Source organism: Adiantum capillus-veneris, chromosome 13 (genome assembly GCF_014529385.1).
Source record: "Adiantum capillus-veneris isolate H3 chromosome 13, ASM1452938v2, whole genome shotgun sequence".
NCBI lineage: Eukaryota > Viridiplantae > Streptophyta > Polypodiopsida > Polypodiales > Pteridaceae > Adiantum > Adiantum capillus-veneris.
In genome coordinates, this window is record NC_140943.1 from 23,759,906 (window position 1) to 23,779,666 (window position 19,761).

Sequence of the window (19,761 nt, forward strand, 5' to 3'; positions counted from 1 at the left end):
GTAGACAAAGGCCATACACGTATAATGAAACATTTGCCAGGAAGATAAAAGAAGAGATTGAAAAACTAAAGGAAGCCGAATTCATTTACGAAATTGAACACACAGATTGAGTGTCTCCAATTGTCGTAGTACCCAAGAAGAATGGAAAAATACGAGTGTGTGTTAACCTCAAAAAGGTGAATGCAGCTACCATAGAGACAACTTTCCCTTCCAATCACTGAACATGTTTTAGAACGAGTTGCAAGAAAAGAAGCTTACAGCTTCTTAGATGGCTTTTCAGGAATACAATCAACTTTTGGTTGATTCAAAAGATCGGCATAAAAGTGCTTTTGCAATCAAATGGGGTATTTTTGCGTATCGAGTTATGCCGTTTGGGTTAACTAATGCTCCAACCACATTTCATAGGTTGATGAGCCATGCTTTTAAAGAATATCTTATAAAATTATTAGAAGTATCTATGGATGATCTATAGGTACATTCATCAATCTGAGCTGATCATTTTGAACATTTCAAAAAGGTATTCGAAAAATGTAGACTTTATAGGATTTGCTTAAATCCTAAAAAGTGCACATTCATGGGTAGACAAGGAAAAATTCTTGGACATATAGTGTCTAAGAATGGCATAGCTACTGATTGGATATTACCGACAGTTCATCTACATGTACGCTATAATTGCAAAACCCATGTATAGCTTGATTACACACTTTGAGTGGACCGAGGCATGTGAAGAATCCTTCATGAAGCTTAAGCAAGCTCTCACCTCAGCTCCAATATTGAAAGCACCAGATTGGAATCAGATATTCCACATACATGTAGATGCTTCCAATTTTGCTATCGGTTATATACTAGCTCAACTAGGAGACGAGAAAATTGACTTTCCTATTTCTTATGCTAGCCGACAATTGAACATGGCGGAAAAGAGTTACACCACCACCAAAAGGGAAGGATTAGCAATGATCTATGCCGTTAAAAAGTATAAACATTACCTATTAGCCAACAAGTTTGTGTTCTTTGTGGACCACCAAGCTTTGTTGTACTTGGTCAACAAGCCATGCAGCACAAGAAGAATAGTGAGATGGTTCATCATTCTTCTAGAATTTGATTTCACTATGGTTGTAAAAAAGGGCACTACACATCAACGAGCAGATCATTTATCAAGGATTGTTTCAGGAGAACCACCTAAAGGGGTAGACGATGATCTACCAGATACCTATTTGTTCTCCGTGGAAATGATACCTCGATGGTCGAAAAACATGGTGTCATTGATGACAATAGCTCAAGTGGATTCACAAATACCACTTCCTATTATGATCGGATTAATCGAGCAATCCGCTATGTATCAATTACTAGCTGGTAGGCTATACAAAAGAAATCGAGATGGAATATTGCTCTTATGCATTAATCGTGAAGAAAAAAAACAGTATCTAAGTCAAGCACACGTTACCATAGTAGGACTTCACTTTGCGGAAGACCAAACTATGCAACGAATCTTGAGACTTGGAGTATTTTGGTTGACTATGAGGAGTGATGTTCAATCTTTTGTAAAGGATTGTACTGAATGTCAAAAAAAAACACCCACACCTCATGTAACATTGTTTCAAATGTCACATGTTCCTAAGTGGAGTAACTATCTATTTACTTACTTATCAAGCCGAACATTTCCTGAGAATATGAGTAAACGTCGTCAAAGAGCAATTAAAATTGAAGCATAATACTATGCTCTTATTGGGAACCAATTGTATTGGAGAGGTAAAGATCAACATTTGCGTCTTTGTGCAAATGAAGACGACTATATTCCGATTATAGAACAAGCACATGCTGGGTTAGCTGGAGGTCACTTTTCTAGTGAGACCACTGCAAGAGCAATCTTGATGGCAGGCATATGGTGGCCAACACTTTTTGCAGATGCCAAAGAATATGTTCGAAGGTGTGATGCTTGTTAATGAGCAAAAATGCCAACACGTGTAGATAGCATGCCCTTAAGACCAATGATGGGGGCTAGAGCTTTCGCAAAATGGGGTATAGATTTTGTTGGGCCAGTACAACCACCTGCTTATAGAACTCAAGCTCAATATATCATTGTAGCTATGGACTATTTGACCAAGTGGACCGAGGCTAAAGCAACTCAAAAGAATGATACCAGAACCAATACTGCATTCTTATATGAGTATGTATTCACGAGATATGGACTGCCAATAGAAATTGTCAGTGATCGGGGAACTCATTTCCTCAATGAGGTAATCAAGTATTTGCTTAATGAGTTTATGGTCATCCATAACAAATCAGCTCCCTATCACCCAGAAGCAAACGGACATGCTGAGCATACGAACAAAATTCTTAGCTCGGTGCTGACTAAAGTGGTTAGTTCAGGAAGGACAGATTGGGAAATGAATCTCCATGCTCCTCTATGGGCTTATCGAGTCTCATTCAAAACAGCTTTAAATGCTACACTCTTTAATCTTGTTTATGGTCTTGATGCCATACTGCCAATAGAATTTTTATTGCCGACGTTAAGGGTAGCACGGAATCTTGAGTGGACTGGACATGAATTGTCAGAAAGACTTGAATATTTGGAAAAGCTAGATGAGCAAAGGATAACTGCTGCAGCTCACATCTATGCACAAAAGCAGAAACAAAAACAGTTTTTTGATTCCCACTTTATCACAAAAGTCTTCAAGAAAGGGGACTCAGTTTTAATCTATTCCCTTAAGCAACACATTCCCAAGTTTAAGAAAAAGGGAAACAGACCATTTATCATTGAAGATGTATCTCCAAGTGGAGCCGTAAAATTGTCCACCCTAGATGGTGAACCAATGGTTAATTGGATTAGTGGATGTCTTTTAAAGAAATACAATTTGCCACTAACCAATGAATTGCTAGAAAGAATGCATGTAGCCACGCAGAGGAGGATCAAACGACAACAGGTTATTGATGAAGCCCAAGAGGAAGCTCGGCTTTGGGTACTCAAATGGAATGCTGCTCTCAGGAATCAATAGATATCGATTTCCATCAACACTCTGGAAATAGATGACCGACAATGGGAATTACCTAAAGATGCAGTTTCAATGGATGATGAATGGTTAGACGGAATGGACCTGCGCATCAAAGTACAGCTCAACAATCATAGCACCAATGCTTTGGTTGACACGGGAGCTAGAGTAAATGCAGTCAGTTATTCCATGTACAAGAAGACAACAAGTCAAGCATTGACAGCAGGAATAGCGACAATCAAGGGATGTAACAAGAACCCAACCCCAACATTGGGAGTAGTCAACTTGAACGTGATAGTACATGGATGTTCATGTCCTCATCAGTTTGTATGCTTACCATATGAACACATGAATGAGATGATGATTCTTGGAATGCCCTGGATGCGGACATACAAAGCAGTACCAGATTGGGATACAAATCAGCTCAAGCTATCACCTAAAGACGGGCAACTCATTGTTCCAATTGCACCAAGCAAGGAGGAACGGAAAGAAAGCAATCAGCAGACCAAACCACGAAGTAATCAATCTTCTCCATCCCCTCGACAACCAAATGCTACAAGTAGCATGCAAGGAGTCAGGCAAATTTGGGTACCAAAAGCTCAACTTAAGGATAAGTCGATTCAAATCTGGGTGCCCAAAACTTCACCAATAAAATAAAAGAAGGTTCCAAGGGTAAAAACATAGAGACGAGCATCTCCGAGCAAGGAACTTAACTTGAAATGGATTTGGAAGAAAAAGGAGCACTTATCTTCTCCACAAACCGTAAAACCAATCAAGCAGTGGCGAGTTGAGTCTCAAAAGACTCCACCACACCATACAACAATAAGCAAACCAAGCTACCAATGGTGAGAAAAAGCTCGACAACAGTCAAAAGTGCTACCAACAGCTCAAGCAATAAGCATGCTGAAGCATCCTGATGGTATAATCAAATAGAGAGCACACAAGCTACAAGATTTGCTCTTTGGAAGATATCAGCAACAAACCTCGACATCAGAAACCCTTGATTTAATTCCTCAAGACCCAGCTCTTGCACAACATGGTGGTTTGAATTGCATTGATCTTCAAAGCATGGTAGAGCCAACCACGGCTATGCATAGACACGATTGTTCAACCCATGAACACAGTCGTCCCGGAGTATGCCATCTAGGAGGGGTGGAAGGGCACTAAGTAATAAGTAATTAAGGGAAATGTTTGAAGAGGGAGGAAAACGTTCGATGTTAACGTGTGATTTTTTATAAAATTACCTAATAACACCCTTATAATTCATCATCAAGGGAAAATTTATCGATAATATCTTTCTGATGAGTGTAAATAGTGTATATACTATCAGAAAATTATCAAAAAATAGTTTTTTTGGTTATTTTTCATCATTTTTATAAAAAATGAGACTTAAAAATAGAGAAATCAAACAAAAAACAGTAAAGTTGTGTTTTTCAATGGATTTTCTTAGTTATTGGATTTTCACTTTACTTTTTTAGAGTATTTTGTTATTTTCTTTGATTTTTCAATAAACATGTCAAAAGATAATAATAAATAGCAAGGAAGCTCAAATGGAAAAACGGAAGACACGATGGTGATAAGAAAGACAAGCACAAAATTTTTCAATGAAATCACAAGATGGAAGCGAGAAGCCTAAATTAGGCGGCTAGACCTACTTTTGCAAAATTCTTGCAGAATGAGCTACAGGAATCCGATCAAGGAAATTTTTTAGTCTAACATAGATTTCACGGCCTAGTAGGACTAACAAGGGAATATGGGAAAAATTGGTTCGGAAAGTCCGAGTATAGATATCCAAGGTAGGCTAAAACCACCTCATTTCCACTTGTGGCCTTTGCAGAGAGAGTTTTTAGACCTCTTTTGCGCGTCTTTTTCGGAGTCTACAGTTGCTTGTTTTCAGCGCCGTCTCACACGAGACATGAGGGGTAAGTTCTTTACTCATCAATGATCCATTTTGTACGGCGGTAGCTAATCTAAACTCCTAGAAAAAACCCTAGAAATCGAGCAGTGCACGAAGACCTACAACCAAAAACTGACCATAGCGACGTGTCAGTTCGACCAAATCAGATGGGATTTGAACTGTAGCATGCCTTAACATAATGGAACCTTTCTATATCATTAGTTGACCATTCGGCAGGGGTCGAGGGGGTCCCCAATAGAAAAGCTAGGTTTTTGGCAGATGCCAAAATTTTGGATCTGACTCCACAGACATCTTGCCTACGAGGTTCATATACAATGTATATGATTGGTTTCGTGAAATCAATCAAGCAAAGCCCTCGAAAAGCAAAAAAACGGCTCGAAGGCTACAAAACGTCAAATTCGACATACGGGGTCAAACTGACTCCAAATAAATCAGAATTAGATGAGTTGCTTCAACTATGTTGCGGACAAGTCCAAAGCCTCAAAATTGACTGACCAACTCAACAGGCAGTATAGTCACAGAAATCAGAGATTTCAGAGTTAACAAAGCACAAAGTGATGTCGGCAAGACCAAACATGACCAAATTCAATTTAGGACTTGTTTTAAGTATATAGAATGTGTTTAGGTCAAAAATTTTAAGTTTTACAAAAAAATTGTGACTGTTGTAAATAATCGCAATTATTTACTTTTGCACTATTTTTGCTTAGAAATTGTATTATCACCTCACCTATCATGTGTACACACCTATAACATGCCAAAAATCAAGTATGAGCCAAAATGAGCACCTATAACTTGGAAAATTACCAAAAAACGCAAAGAAGTCTTTGCAAGCCAATTTTTGGGTTATGGACCACATTTCTTGATCCAAATGACCTCATATCACATACACAGGGTCTATACAATGCCTAGAACCAATTTGTACCAAAAAATGTTGATTTTGGTAGAAATGTTAATAATTGCGATTATTTACTTTCTAGCCAAAATGGGGGAATTTTGATATTTTGCCATCATACATCCAAAGTATATGATGTGTTAAGCCCACTAGCCAAGTTTGAACCAATTTGGAGCTCAAAATCTCAAATTTCCATTATATCTACTGTTTTAGAGACCTAAAGCCAAAATCTGGTACCATTTTCACCCTATGTATCCAAATGAGCCCATATTTCACTCAGAGCATGTATTTGATGCCAAGTTTGCAAAATGTTGAAAAACATACTCAGCTGTAAATAATCACGATTATTTACTTTGGTTGCAAAAATTTGTTTGGACTTTATAATTTTGCTCCTTGCATGTTTCTATGCATCTATGCTTGTTCAAAAATTGATTTGAAGCAAATTGGACCAAAATTGTCAGCATTTCAGACTAAAAGACAATTCAGAGAAAAAATCCATCAAATCTGCTAACTTTGACACTCCATTCACTGCACAAGAGCCATGCAAGCAACAGAGAGGGCCAAGAAGAAGCTCAACCAGAAAGAAAAGTTGCACAAGCTACCCACATACCAACTGGATCCAGATTCAGTCAAAGCCGCCAAGGCAGCCTATCTTTCAAAAGAACAGCTAGAAGAGCCAGTGTTTACCGGCAAATTCAAGAGTGAGGAGGGACATCAGATAGAGTTGCAACTCCTACTGAAAGAAGTGTATGATGTCGCCACGAAGCCTGAGACCAAAGAAGCCAATCGTCGCCGCAGGCTAGGACTCAAAGATTTCTATGAACAGGAGCCGTGCGGTGTGGATTTCCAAAAAGCTTACGAACTTTTATCCACGATTAAAGAAGATGGAACTGCCCAGATTTCTAACCCTCATGGGAATAAAGTTGAAGTGGTGATAACCAAGGAAATAGTGGCAGAAGCACTCAGACTGCCCACCGAAGGAATGACAATGAGTGCAAGGGACAGGAAAACGACAGGTACTTTCACCAAAGAAACCGCCGCAGCCACCTTTGCAGACCTAATTCACAAGCAGGTGGAAGAGCCAGCCAGGTTATACCACCAACACTTCCACTTCCTGGCTAAAAGGCCACCAAGGTATACCACGCCAAATCATGAGGTTGCCACCACTTTCACGCAAGTTCTCAAGTCAACAACCAGGCAACTGCAGGACCATGCACAATATGTCTTGACCAGTCTGAAAGGCACAAAGAAAGAAGGAAAATTTACTTACCTGGGTGCACCAGAGGTATTGACAAGGATTGCATACCATGCCATCTGCATGGCCGACAACCTACCACCTGCCCCAGACCAAAACACTTGGATACTGTCAGCTCAACCATCTCCTCGAGCTACAAGATCAGCCAAGAGATCCTACATATCTGATGAAGAGTCGACTGAAAGCTCGCCGAAAAGGCACAACAGTGAAAGCTCAGATAATGAAGAAAAAGAGAGCACGAAGAGAGGAAATGAAGAGAAAAACCGTGGGAGCACACCAAGAAGAGCCCGTGCAAAAGCAAGCCCGGTTTGAAAGAGAGAAACATGCATACGAACGCAGCCGACAAGCACAAGGAAAGGACCTGGAAAAATGGGTGCCTAGTGGACTTAAGGGACCAAGGACCAAGCATCACACCAGGAAAGAGGCTGAAGAACCCGTTGAAGAAATGGACCGTATGTACCAAGAAGCAGAAGCTTTAAAGCTAAAGGAAGCCAAAGAAGCGGCAAGGAAGGTAAAAGAGGAAGAAGAACAAAAGAGAGTAGAGGAGACCACTGCGCAAGGAGAAGCACAACATGCCCAAGGTGATGTGTCTCCCCGCATCCCTTCTCCTGTCTCTGAACACCAAGATCAACCCATGCCGAGCCCACCACCATCACCAGCAGTTAAAGACACCACAAATGAACCAACTAAAGAAGCTGAGCCTGAACAAGAGAAGGCAGTTGAATCTACACAAGAGCTTGAACAGCAAAAGGCAGATGAATCTACACAACAAGCAATTGGATCTACTCAAGAGCAACCAATAGAGGAGGAGCCAGAGACTAAAAAGGCAGTAAGTTCTGCAACCGAAGAGAACACCACACAGTTTGAGTAGCCAAAGGAGAAAAAGGCAGAGGAACCACCCTCTACCGCAGCACAACAAGAGGTAGAGGCACCACCCTCTACCTCCACGAAAAAAGAATAGCCACGGCTACAAGAACAACAGCAACCAGCCGTCTTGACATGGCCAAAAGACACACAAGAGGCTGCAGAAACATCAACCCAATTGGCACGACATGAAGACTAGCAATCGAATGACGAAGTCATCCTGCAGGTTAACAAATATGCTAAGCAAATGCAGGAGATGACTGAAAGACTTCACTCAGCAGCACTTGGCCGTAGCACAAGGGCCAAAGAGTTAGAGATGGTGATCGACGCACTCCAAGGGGAGTTAGATGACATACTTAATGTCATCACCGATCTTCAGAGGCAAGTGCCAAAACTGAGAGCAGAAGCTGAACAACATCAACTCGCTAGAGATAAGCAACAAAAGGAAATGGAAGAGTTGGGTGAGCTGCTTACCAAATTGTCAGATGCGTGCAAAGCCAAGGATGATCAGTTGATAGAAGTTACAAACGAGCTTCTCACTACCACCCTCTCAGCTCAAAAAATCCAGGTACATCTAGATGTAGCTAATGCCTCTCTACAGTACTCAGAACAAAGAATCAATGATCATGCGATATTCTAGCGGCAAATACGAGAAAATCCAGTCGTTGCCTCGATCAAAGGAACAGACGAGGTCTACAAGGCACTAGAAAAGAAAAATAAAGACCTCGAGCTGGAGCTGAAGTTAGAGTAATCTCAGTGCAGAGACCTAGCCTTGACGCGGGTCCAAAGAGAAAATGAACCGCTGAAGGAGATAGCTGAACTCAAACGAGTTAACCAACTGGAAGGACGAAAACTCAAGAAGAGGCAGGCACATTGAAGTAGCCTCAAACAGAGATCCCCTCAGTATCATTTTCTGAAATGGAGACACAGTCCACAGTAGAGCTGAGTGGCGAAGAAGATTTTCAGGTAACCATTACAGAAGAAGACACAGTGCCCATGGTCCAGCTCTCAAAGGCTGAAGAAGATGAACTGAAGGAAAACATTATACAAGAGGTAGATGAGCAGTGGAAGATAGCGATGGATTGAGATTACTTCATTCTGTCAATGTCACACAACTTACTCCCAATCAAATCAATGCGCAATGGCACCAACAGTCCCTGCCCTACCCTCTGATAAAAGTTGAGTTGTTACAGGCAAAAGAAAGGCTTTACACAGACATGCAAGTCGAGGGTGCAGATAAAGACCACCCGATGTGGAGGTTGAGCTGGCTGAACAAAAACCCACGATACTTGATTCTGTTCACGAGAGCACCTACGGCCCTGCAAAAAGATCCGACTTTCTGTCCTGTACCAAGAGTAAGGACCTGGATAGCACATGAGGCACTACTCAAAAAGCACCCAACTTGGCTAAACTACCTCAGATTGCCTGCTCCAGAAAAGGGACCAGTGAGACTGAAGAATACATGGTGAAAACCCTAAAGGGCGCCATGTCATTCTTTAAAAGTCTACCTGATTTGTCATGTGCTATGCTATATAAGATCTACCGAATGCTGCTCACATGCATCGAAGTGTTCAATGAGCCAGAGCATGCAGGCGCCCCTTGGATGTCATTCCTCGAGGGTAATAAAGGTTTGTGCTATGATCTCAGTGGCCAACCTTCCGAAGAAGTCCTCTATGGCTTCTACGCCAGATGCATGTTTCTACCTTCACACAATATGCTGGCGTTCGAGGAAGCGTTCTACATGGGATTCTTCACTTGGCGAACGAAGATATTTGCGCCAATGATCAGCAATCTGGCCTCAAGGTTTGTAGGCTACTTAGCAGTGGAGCTGAAGAACAGAGTAACTATGCAGTTTTTGCAAGTGCCAGATAAATAAAGGAAGATAAGATACCAAAAAGCACTAAATGCGCTTAAAGACCGCCTTGCCAGCGGCCAACCCGAAGACTACTTCAGTCCATAAAGCTGTGTCAAGGGACGACATAGGGGATGAGGGGGGAATGTTAGCAGCAAGCTAACACATATACCATTTTTCGGAGTTCTCACTGTAAAACACTTATTATCTTGATAAATCGGGAATATTGTAACTCCTATTTTTTCGGATAAACTCTGTAATTAATGAGCCGGGGCTACAAGCTTCCAGATTGTATCAACCCGTCATTACCGATCTTTGGTAGAACTCCCAGATTATTAGTTTTGACCACCAAAAACCTTGGCTAAGGTGTAAAAGCCAATTTTTGTAAGTTATTCTTAAGATTTGGATAATGAAATACACAACATGAGCTAACGGCGCTCACTCCTCTCCTTCTCGCACTTCCTACTCCCTCCCCGGTTGTGACATTGCAGTCGCGTTTGTTGCATTGCAACCGAAGGTAAGAGCTCTACGCATTGACGTAAACACATCACGGTATTTTGTAGCTTTTGGCACCGCCGACCCGCGGCCTAACTTCATCATAACTAGGAATTTACACTTTCAAATAAAAAACTAAGCATAGGCAGGGTATTGGGGCATCATTGCTAAGCATTTAGATGCATTCTGGGTCGAAAACGACTAGGTCAAAAATCCACTGCTGTTAATAATCGCGATTTTGGAACTTGACCTAAAGTGGAGATTGAGACCATAAGCATGTGTGCTTAGGTCTCATAAACATGTCCTAGAAGTTTCGTTACGTTTGGATGTCATTTGATGTTGTAACGGATGTGATTTGTTTGCCGATGAGCGATTGGCTTTTAGTGATTTCAGTAACTTGAGTGTAGCTTGAGTTAGATGCGAGTTGTTAGTTGTTTTCCGACAGATTGACAACCTCTTGTAGCCTCTATGCACTAGTCGAGTCAGCTTCATCCCATGGATTGACAATTTAATCGTGGTTCTCGCTAATATTGCAATAAGATAGGATGGTGAGGTTAGACATGCGTCCCACAGTATGTTGTTCAAAGGGTCATGTCCGAAAAAGAATAGGTATACCATATCCTATTGGTATAGCTAAATGTAAAAGACATAAAGAGATTTACCATATGGATGTAGCAATCAACCCTTCTGAAAATCAAAGTAGAAAAGCAACGTTTGTAATTTTTGGACTACATATGCTATATCTAGCAATTTATTGTATCCTATACAAAGAACTAAGCAAACAGATACCTACTAAATGGCATGTATATGGTTGACAACTTATTAACAACATCCATTAAAGTCCATGAATCCAGTGCATGGGGATAATTTTTTTTTCTAGATGTTGTCCTATGCAGTTAAAGCATGACTTTTGCAATTTTGCTCTCTTAAAATTTGTAATGTACAAGGTGATCAACTTCGTAAGTTGCTCCACCTATGTAGCGAGCAATTGAACTCAAAATGCTATTTTTTGGAATTGGCCATCAAAATTTTGGAGGTCACATCGCGTGATGTACTCCTTTGCTATAGGTAAATTGCTGGTATCCTCCAGAATCTCCACCACTGTCTGCGAAGGAGGAGTCGATCCCCTTTCAAAATTAAAAAGATGGTTCTCAAGCAGCTCCATGGCTAGAGAGGCAAACCCAAGATCCATGATAGCTAGTTTTTTAAAATGAAAAGCAATAAATACCTTGAAGAAATTGATCCATGATAGATAGTTTTTTTAAAATGAAAAGCAATAAATACCTTCAAGAAATTGCTTGACCGGTACTTAAAGAAGACCGTGTCTAATTTGCAAATCTTTATGTGGATCGCAAGAAGATTTTTCCAAGATAATACTACCTTATTGTGACAATGTCTTGAGTACTTACCAAAAACTCCAATCTCTTTTTGAAATAACTCAAATGTCACCCTTGGATCCTTTGTCTTCGTTGCCTTGAGAACCTTGGAATCTCTGCCACCTTTTCGGCTTATATCGGATGTTGTTGAGAGAGAGAGAGAGAGAGAGAGAGAGAGAGAGAGAGAGAGAGAGAGAGAGAGAGTCTCTTGAACCAATCAACCTTGGCAATGAATAATTGGATGTGTATACAATGGAGGCAAGGGGTTGCTTATATAGCAATCCCAGTAAATTGCCCTACCCAAGACTTTGACAAATAAGTAAAATAAATACCTAAAAGCCAAACTAAATAATGGGATCACATTGGGCAATTTATTTGAGATGCCTAAACTTTAACACCCTCTTTGCGGCTCATAGTGGATATCAATAGTGAGACCAAGTCAATGAAGAAGCTACCATGGACACTCCAGTAGTGGCCACCAACTGGATACACCTCCGTGTTGATCTCCTCAATTTTGTACCTGAAAGTAATGCCATCTTGAGCATCGGTTTCCTTTGTAGAAACTTTGAAAGGTAGACCATACTACGTCCAATAATCCCCATTCGTGAATGTGAACACATCATGTCCAAAATATAAAACTCCAAGATAATGAACTGTTGGAACACATCCTTTCCAAAATCTGACCAACAATGATGGATTGGTGCACTCATCCATAGTGTTTTAGATGCCTGATTGGTTCCATGCGAGATGCATGTGCATTGAACTCCGACCTACGGGTCCAAACACCAATAACTTGAACTCTAATACAAGGGTCCAAATTAATTATAGGGAGCATTTCTTGCCCCTCTCTGCCACTCACAAGCCTCTCTCTGTGTCATAAAATCTAGTATTTAGCTAACCCAAATGATTTTCTCATATTAAACTGATCATATAAAGTGGAAGAATAAATGGGAACAAGAGTTAGAATAGAGACATGTGCTTCTAGACCTATCTCAACTGGGGACCAAAAGGAGAGATGTTACATCTGAATAGGGGTCCAAAAGGAGATAGTCTACCAAAGAGTAACGTGTAATAAGTGCTTCTAAACTTATCTCAACAAGGGACCAAGAGGAGAGATGGTTACATCTCAATAGGGGTCCAAAAGGAGATTGTCTACCAAAGAGCAATGTGTAACAAGTGCATCTAAACTTATCTTAGTAGGGGACCAAGAGGAGAGATGGTTACATCTCAATAGGGGTCCAAAAGGAGATAGTCTATCAAAGAGCAATGTGCATCTAACAGAGCTTAAAAGACCATAGGGTTAGCTTCATTAAAGACCTTCAAAGGTTAGTGTTAAAAGTCCTTAGACCTTTAGGCAAGCTAGGGTTGTGCTTGAGGTGCTTGTCATGCTTGATGAGAAAGGTGCTTGTCGTGCTTGAGGTGCTTGTCGTGCTTGTTGACTAAGATTCTTGAGGTGCTTGTCATGCTTGATGTGAGGAAGGTGCCTGAGAAGCTTCCCATGCATGGGGGGTAAGGTGCTTGAGGTGCTTGTCGTGCTTGTTGACTAAGGTGCTTGAGTAAAAAAGAGACCCTACAAAGGAGTGTGAAAGCCCCAAAGTTAGGGGAATCTTTGACTTAACCTTCCACTCACCCAAAGGGCACCCCCTTTTCAAGGGGCACATGGACACATGTCAAGATCTCCCTTTGCTTAGCCACATGGTGTGCTTGAATCCTATTGGCTTGGCTAAAGAGGGGTCCAATGAGCTTCTAGTTCAATTCAACAAATATCTAGATATTTTCAAGTTCTCTCTCTCAAAGAGGTAAGGAGGACACTTGTCCTAATGCTACCCATGTTGCTTGAAATGCATTGTGCATGTGATTTTCTAGGCTTAGAGGGGTCCAATGAGATTCAAGCTTGAGCTACAACGAGGGGTCGGCCAAAGCAAGCAAGGGGTGTGCTTGGGGGTATACACTCTCTCACACACTCATTATTCACGCATCCTCACTTGGTGAAAGTGGAAGAACTCCATCTCCTTCTCCAAGCTTGTTGAGTAGTTGAGAGCCTATGCCAACACTCTTGGCTATGGAATGCAAATCCAACCAAGAGCCATGCTTCAATGCTTAAGCTTGCCATATTCTCCATCTTCATTATTATGCTATTATGCTATGTTAAGCAAGAAAAGTGATGATAAGCGAGGTACTATTTCTTTCTCCTATGAATGATTCTTCTTCCTCTTCCCTACCCTCATTCCCGGCTTGCTCTCTCTACCTTTGAAAGTGTTTGAGGCCTTGGGACTGAGGCCGGGGATGGTTAATGCTTTTACAAAGGTTATGTTATGCTCGTGATGCATGAAGATTTCCATCTTCATAGAATCACCAAGGTCACAAGGAACACAAAGAGTGTATTACACCAAGTCTCTCTTTATGGGAGAATCTATAATACAAAAGCCTATTGGAGGGGGATCGGCTCCACATAAATCCGATTCTCAAAATGTTGTCAAGTTCTCTAATTATCTCTCTCTCTTGCAAAAGTATTGTTCATGCCAAGCTAATTAATTAAGTTCACCCTCTATGTTCTCAAAGTAGTCTCACAAAAAGGCTCTCTTTGATTCTCCTAATTCTGCTATTCTCAAAGTTCATAGGCCATTTCCATTACATTGGTATCAGAGCTATTGGTTTATCATTTCTTGCTTAAGAAGAGAGGTCCTTACGTTGTGCATGAAAGGTTGGGCATGTTCATTGCAATACGGCAAGTGGGACATGGATCTATTATCTTGGTTGAGAAGGACTTATTTTGAGGTACACCGTTGGGAACTATAGTCTTAATAATGGAGTCTCTCGGGGCTTGCCATTGGCTTAACTGTTATTGAGCTACTAGCAAGCTCAACAGAAACTATAATCAACCGAGCAATGCTAGACCCTCTCCGCTAGTCTTTGTGATCAACAATCTCTAAACCGGGGGTGTGGCTGCTTGAGAACTAATTTTTAAAGGTAAAGAAGAGTAGCGACTAAGGTTTTTGAGGGTATCAAAGCACAAAGTAATTCTCTACATAAGTATAATTAGCATGAATGACAATAACCAAGAGAGTAGAATGAGCATTGATAACTTTGATCTTGCACATGAAGGTGCTAATGATGATGCCCCCATGTTTGTTAAGTATCTTGTTACTAGGTTGCAACAAGTTATGGGAAACCTTGCTTTGCAAGCCAAAGTTACTCAACAACTTCGTTCTTATGGGATTTTTCTTTCTCTTCAAGAGGGGAGAGAGCTTAGGAGGCCTCTTGATGAGACTCCCAAAAGAAAACTCTCTCCCATAAGAGAGGAGGAATCCAAAGAACAAGAAAGAAGCAAATCCCTAAGTTCCTCTGAAGATGTGGCTCCACGAAGATGGCGGTCTAGACAATCGCCAACTCCTCCCAGGAGGAAACGGTCAACCCATAAATCTTCTCCTTGTCACTACGAGAGGGAAGAGAGGAAACAAAGGAAGAAAAAGGCAAGAAAGAGGTCACCCTCTTCTCCTTCCTCCTCTTTCGATGAAAGCACCAACTATTCTCCTAGAGAATATAAGAGGAGAGGACATCGCAAATCTTAACCTACATGGTGAAGGTCCCAAAAGCTCAAGAAGTTCAAAGAGGGAGGAAAGAGTATCTTTTTTCTCAACTATGATGGCGCCTTTGGTTCTACCAACAAAGTATTGGCCTTCATCTAGCAATTTGATGTGGCCTTTGGAGACGGGGGCTTCACAGCGTCCTCCAAGCTACACCATGTAGCTATGCACTTCCAAAAATCTGCTCGTCAATGGTGGGCTAGCCTTCGTGTCAACCGTGAAGCTCCAAAGACATGGAAAACTTTACGAGCTTCCATCATGAAGCAATTCCTTGCAAGTGATGCAAAGGACAAAGTGCTTACCGAATGGGAAGTTTGAAGGTGATCTCTGACAAGTCTATCCACAAATATGTGGACAAGTTTTGGGGTTTACACCTCAAGGCTATTGTCTCTCAAAAGATACACTTCGCCAAGGAAAAGTGATAATTATGTGCGGGATTACCTAAAGAAATGGCCGAGTGTGTATGTTGGAATTAGGGTTGTAGAGAAACACACACAGCTTGGAGAAGACGAAGGAAGCTCAAGGCAGACAACTGAGAGTGTGTTACTTAGTGTGAAATGGAAAGATAGATAGCCCTAGAGTGATCAGCGTATATACAATGCACGTGGGAAAAAACCTCCTAAAGAGGGGAAAAATGCCCCGGCGGTCCTAGTGTGTTGACACACATCACTACCACATGTATATGGTAAAAAATCCCCCTCGGAGTGATGCGGTGAACGAGAGCTGGCACATGAGTAAAGGGAAGTTCCATGCCCTGAGGACATGATCAGCCCACAAAGGGGAGTAAGCCCCAAGCTTTGTGGAAAACTTCAAACATCTCAAGAGACAATGCCTTTGTGAAAAGATTTGCAAGGTTGTCCTGTGTTGGCACATAAGCCAAGCTGATCTCTCCTGCTGAGAGCCTCTCCCTGACATAGTGGTAATGCACCTCAATGTGCTTTGTGCGAGCATGAAAAATTGGGTTCCTCGCAACTGCCAATGCGCTCTGACTGTCAGTGTAGATAGTGTTGGCAGTGTTCAGTCCAACACCCAAATCAGCCATAAGGCGTCTGAGCCATACACACTCAACCGTAGCTATGAAGACTGCCTTCTACTCAGCCTCACAACTTAAAGTGGCCACAGTAGGTTGCTTCTTGCTCAACCATGATATACATGAACTGCCAAGCATGAAACAAAAACCACTTGTGGACACTCATGTGTCAAAACAGCCAGCCCAATCTGAGTCCGAAAAAGCATGTAAGTGTGGCGGCAATGATTCCCCCCTTGGGATAAAACAAGCAAAGATGTAAAGTGCCACTAAGGTAGCGGAAAATCCTCTTGACAGCCTGCCAATGCTTAGAGCCTGGGCTATGCATAAATTTGCTGACCTGTGAGACTACAAACTAATTACCTAGCCTCGTGTTGCATACATAAATGAGGCATCCAATAACAATTTGGTAAAGAGTGACATCAGCAAGATCGCCAACATCATGAAGTCTCAATTTCAAACCTCACAAAATGACAAAATTGCCTGTGAAGGCCTGGCTGTAGTGGAAATGAAGGTCAAAATGAGCTCGAATAAAAAATTTGAGCAAGTGAGCAGACGTGTGCTCGAGCTGATGGCAACTAAGCCCGGGAGCATGCAACCTGCTCTGATACCAATTGTTGGAATTAGGGTTGTAGAGAAACGCACACAGCTTAGAGAAGACGAAGGAAGCTCAAGGCACACAAGTGAGAGAGTGTTACTTAGTGTGCAATGGAAAGATAGATAGCCCTAGAGAGATGGGCGTATATACTATGCATGGGGGAAAAAACCTCCTAAAGAGGGAAAAAATGCTCCGACAGTCCTAGTGTGTTCACTGCCACATGTATATGGCAACACACATCACTGCCACATGTATATGGTAACAATGTCAACTCCCAAAGGCCTGGTTCTATCATGAAAGTAATCCACCACACTATGGTTGATTCGCACATCAATTTCCAATAAGCGGCTAAAAGGAATGCCAAGCCCATGGAAAACAAAGATCGAAATGAAGCAAAGGGGAAGAGCAATGATCAAAATTCTTTCCAAGGCAACTCTATCAACAACAATAAAGCTAAGGAGAAAGGAGTCTACAAAGGCAAGGATTGTCTTTCTCTCGTGGAGCTAGAGAGTTATTGCAAAGATAACTGGTGCTTCAAATGCGGGGAGCAAGGACATGCCTATCGTGCTTGCCCCCAAAGAAATGTGTGTAATGAGCCGCATAGAGCCTCTGTGGTTGAATCTCGAAAAGAGGATGCTCATTGCCAAGGATTTATCCCTTTGTATGCTTGGGAAAAGATGTAAGATCATGATGCCTTTATTTTGTTTGACCCTGGTTCAACTCACAACTTCATATCCACGGAGTTGACCACCAAGCTAGGCATACAAGCCAATGAGATGGGAGCTACATTGAAAGCCGATGGAGCTATTATGGGACAAGACGTCTTAGTTACTCCCTTAATTGGAAAATTGAGGCTTCATGTCCAAAACTATGTGGACAAAGAGGATTTCTTCATCTCCTCTCTCAAACATGAGGATGTTATCATTGAGGCACCATGGTTCAATCGCATGGCTGCCAACATGAAGTTCCCTAAAAGGAGAATCTACTTCACCTACAGGGAAAAGAGCATATACATAGATGCTAATGAGTTGGGGAACACCATATCCTTGGTAAATATGCTTGCTTTGATAAGTCCATGAAAAGCTCTACTTTTGCGTATATGATTTTTGTTAGAGATTCTGTAAATCATTCTAATGTTTTCACAAGTAGCAATAGAGGGAATCAAGAGGAATTAGAGTTGTATAATTTCCTAAATGGATTCCAAGATGTTTTCATTGATGAAATCCCTAGTGAGCTGCCTCCAAAATGAGGGGATGATGATCATGCAATAGAGCTTCTACTAGGAAGCTCATCACCTAATAAACCTCCTTATTGAGTTTCACAAGCTCAAGAAGAGGAGATCATGAGGCAAGTGCATGAATTAGTGGAAAAAGGGATGGTGAGACCTAGCTCCTCTCCATTCTATTCACCATTACTTTAGTGCAAAAGAAAGACGAGACATATCACATGCGTGTCGACTATAGAGTGCTAAATAAAATCACTATCAAAAAGGGATTACATGTGCCACGGTCCATTCAAATTATATTGAGGAGGAGTACAAGCGACACCTCCAGGTAATCTTTCAAGTTGTGAGAGAGAATAAGCTTTTTATTAATAAAAAGAAAAGTGAAATTTTCCTACAAGAGATTCAATATTTAGGTCACATTATCTCTAAAAGATGGCACCCGTATGGATCCAACAAAGTTAGAGGTAATACAAGGATGGCCTAATCCAAGGAATACTATAGATGCTTCATAGAAAAATTCTCGCTAATAGCAAGTCCATTACATGACTTAACGAAAAAGAAATTTAAGTATTCATGGACTGCAAAAGTGCAAGAAGCTTCTCTCTCAACTTGTGCTCACACTACTAGATATATCAAAGCCATTTGAGGTCCCATGTGACTCTTGTGGTGATTGCCTTGGAGCTACTTTGCTTCAAGATGGACATGCCATAGCATATGAGAGTCAAAGACTCAACTTCGATAAGCGAGTATTGGGCAAATACAAAAAAGAGCTAGTATCTGTTCTATATGTCCTAGACAGGTTGAAACACTATCTCTTGGGGTCTCCATTCATCCTACGAATGGATCACAAAGCCTTAAGAACTTCATGATGCAAACCTAGCTCTTCGACAAGAAAATGAGGTGTGCAAATTTTCTTTCGCAATTTAAAGTTCATATTGTTCACATTGCTAGAAACCACAATCAAGTGGTCGATGCACTTTCACAACGGCCAAGGGTAAATGTGGTGTGTATAGCAACTCACAATGATCTATCTTTTATGATAGATGAGTATGCAAATGACAGAGACTTTAAGTACGTAATTACAGCCTTTGCATTAGGGAAGAAAAAAGAACCATTCACCTTGGAGGATGGTTATCTTCCAAACGGCAATAGGCTATGTGTTGCTCACTCGTACAATAAGAAAGTCATGTATGAATCCCATGCTTCTCCTTATGCGGAGCAAAGAGGGATTCCTTAATCTACCCTTCGAGGAGTAGAAATGTATTTCTGTTGGTTTACCACCAAAAGTAAACATACAAGAGTATGCTTCAAAATGCGTGGTATACCAAAAGTTGAAATTTGACCGAGGGAAGCAACTTGGATTGTTTCACAAGCTTAGCAAGAAAACACACTCTATGCCCATCAAAAAGACTATTAAGGCACATCAAATGACAACCCTCTTCAGATCTCAAGTTTTCAAGTATCATGGCTTGTCAACATCCATAGTGTCGGACAAAGATCCTTAAATGATTAGTAATTTCTAGAAGGGTCTCCTTGAGAATCTAGGAAGTAAATTAAATTTCTCTTTCGGCCTATCATCCACAAACGGATGACCAAAGTGAAATAACTAATCTAACAATTTATGAATCTACTAAAATCCTATGTTATCGAAGTAGATCAATGTTCTCAATGAGAGAATTACC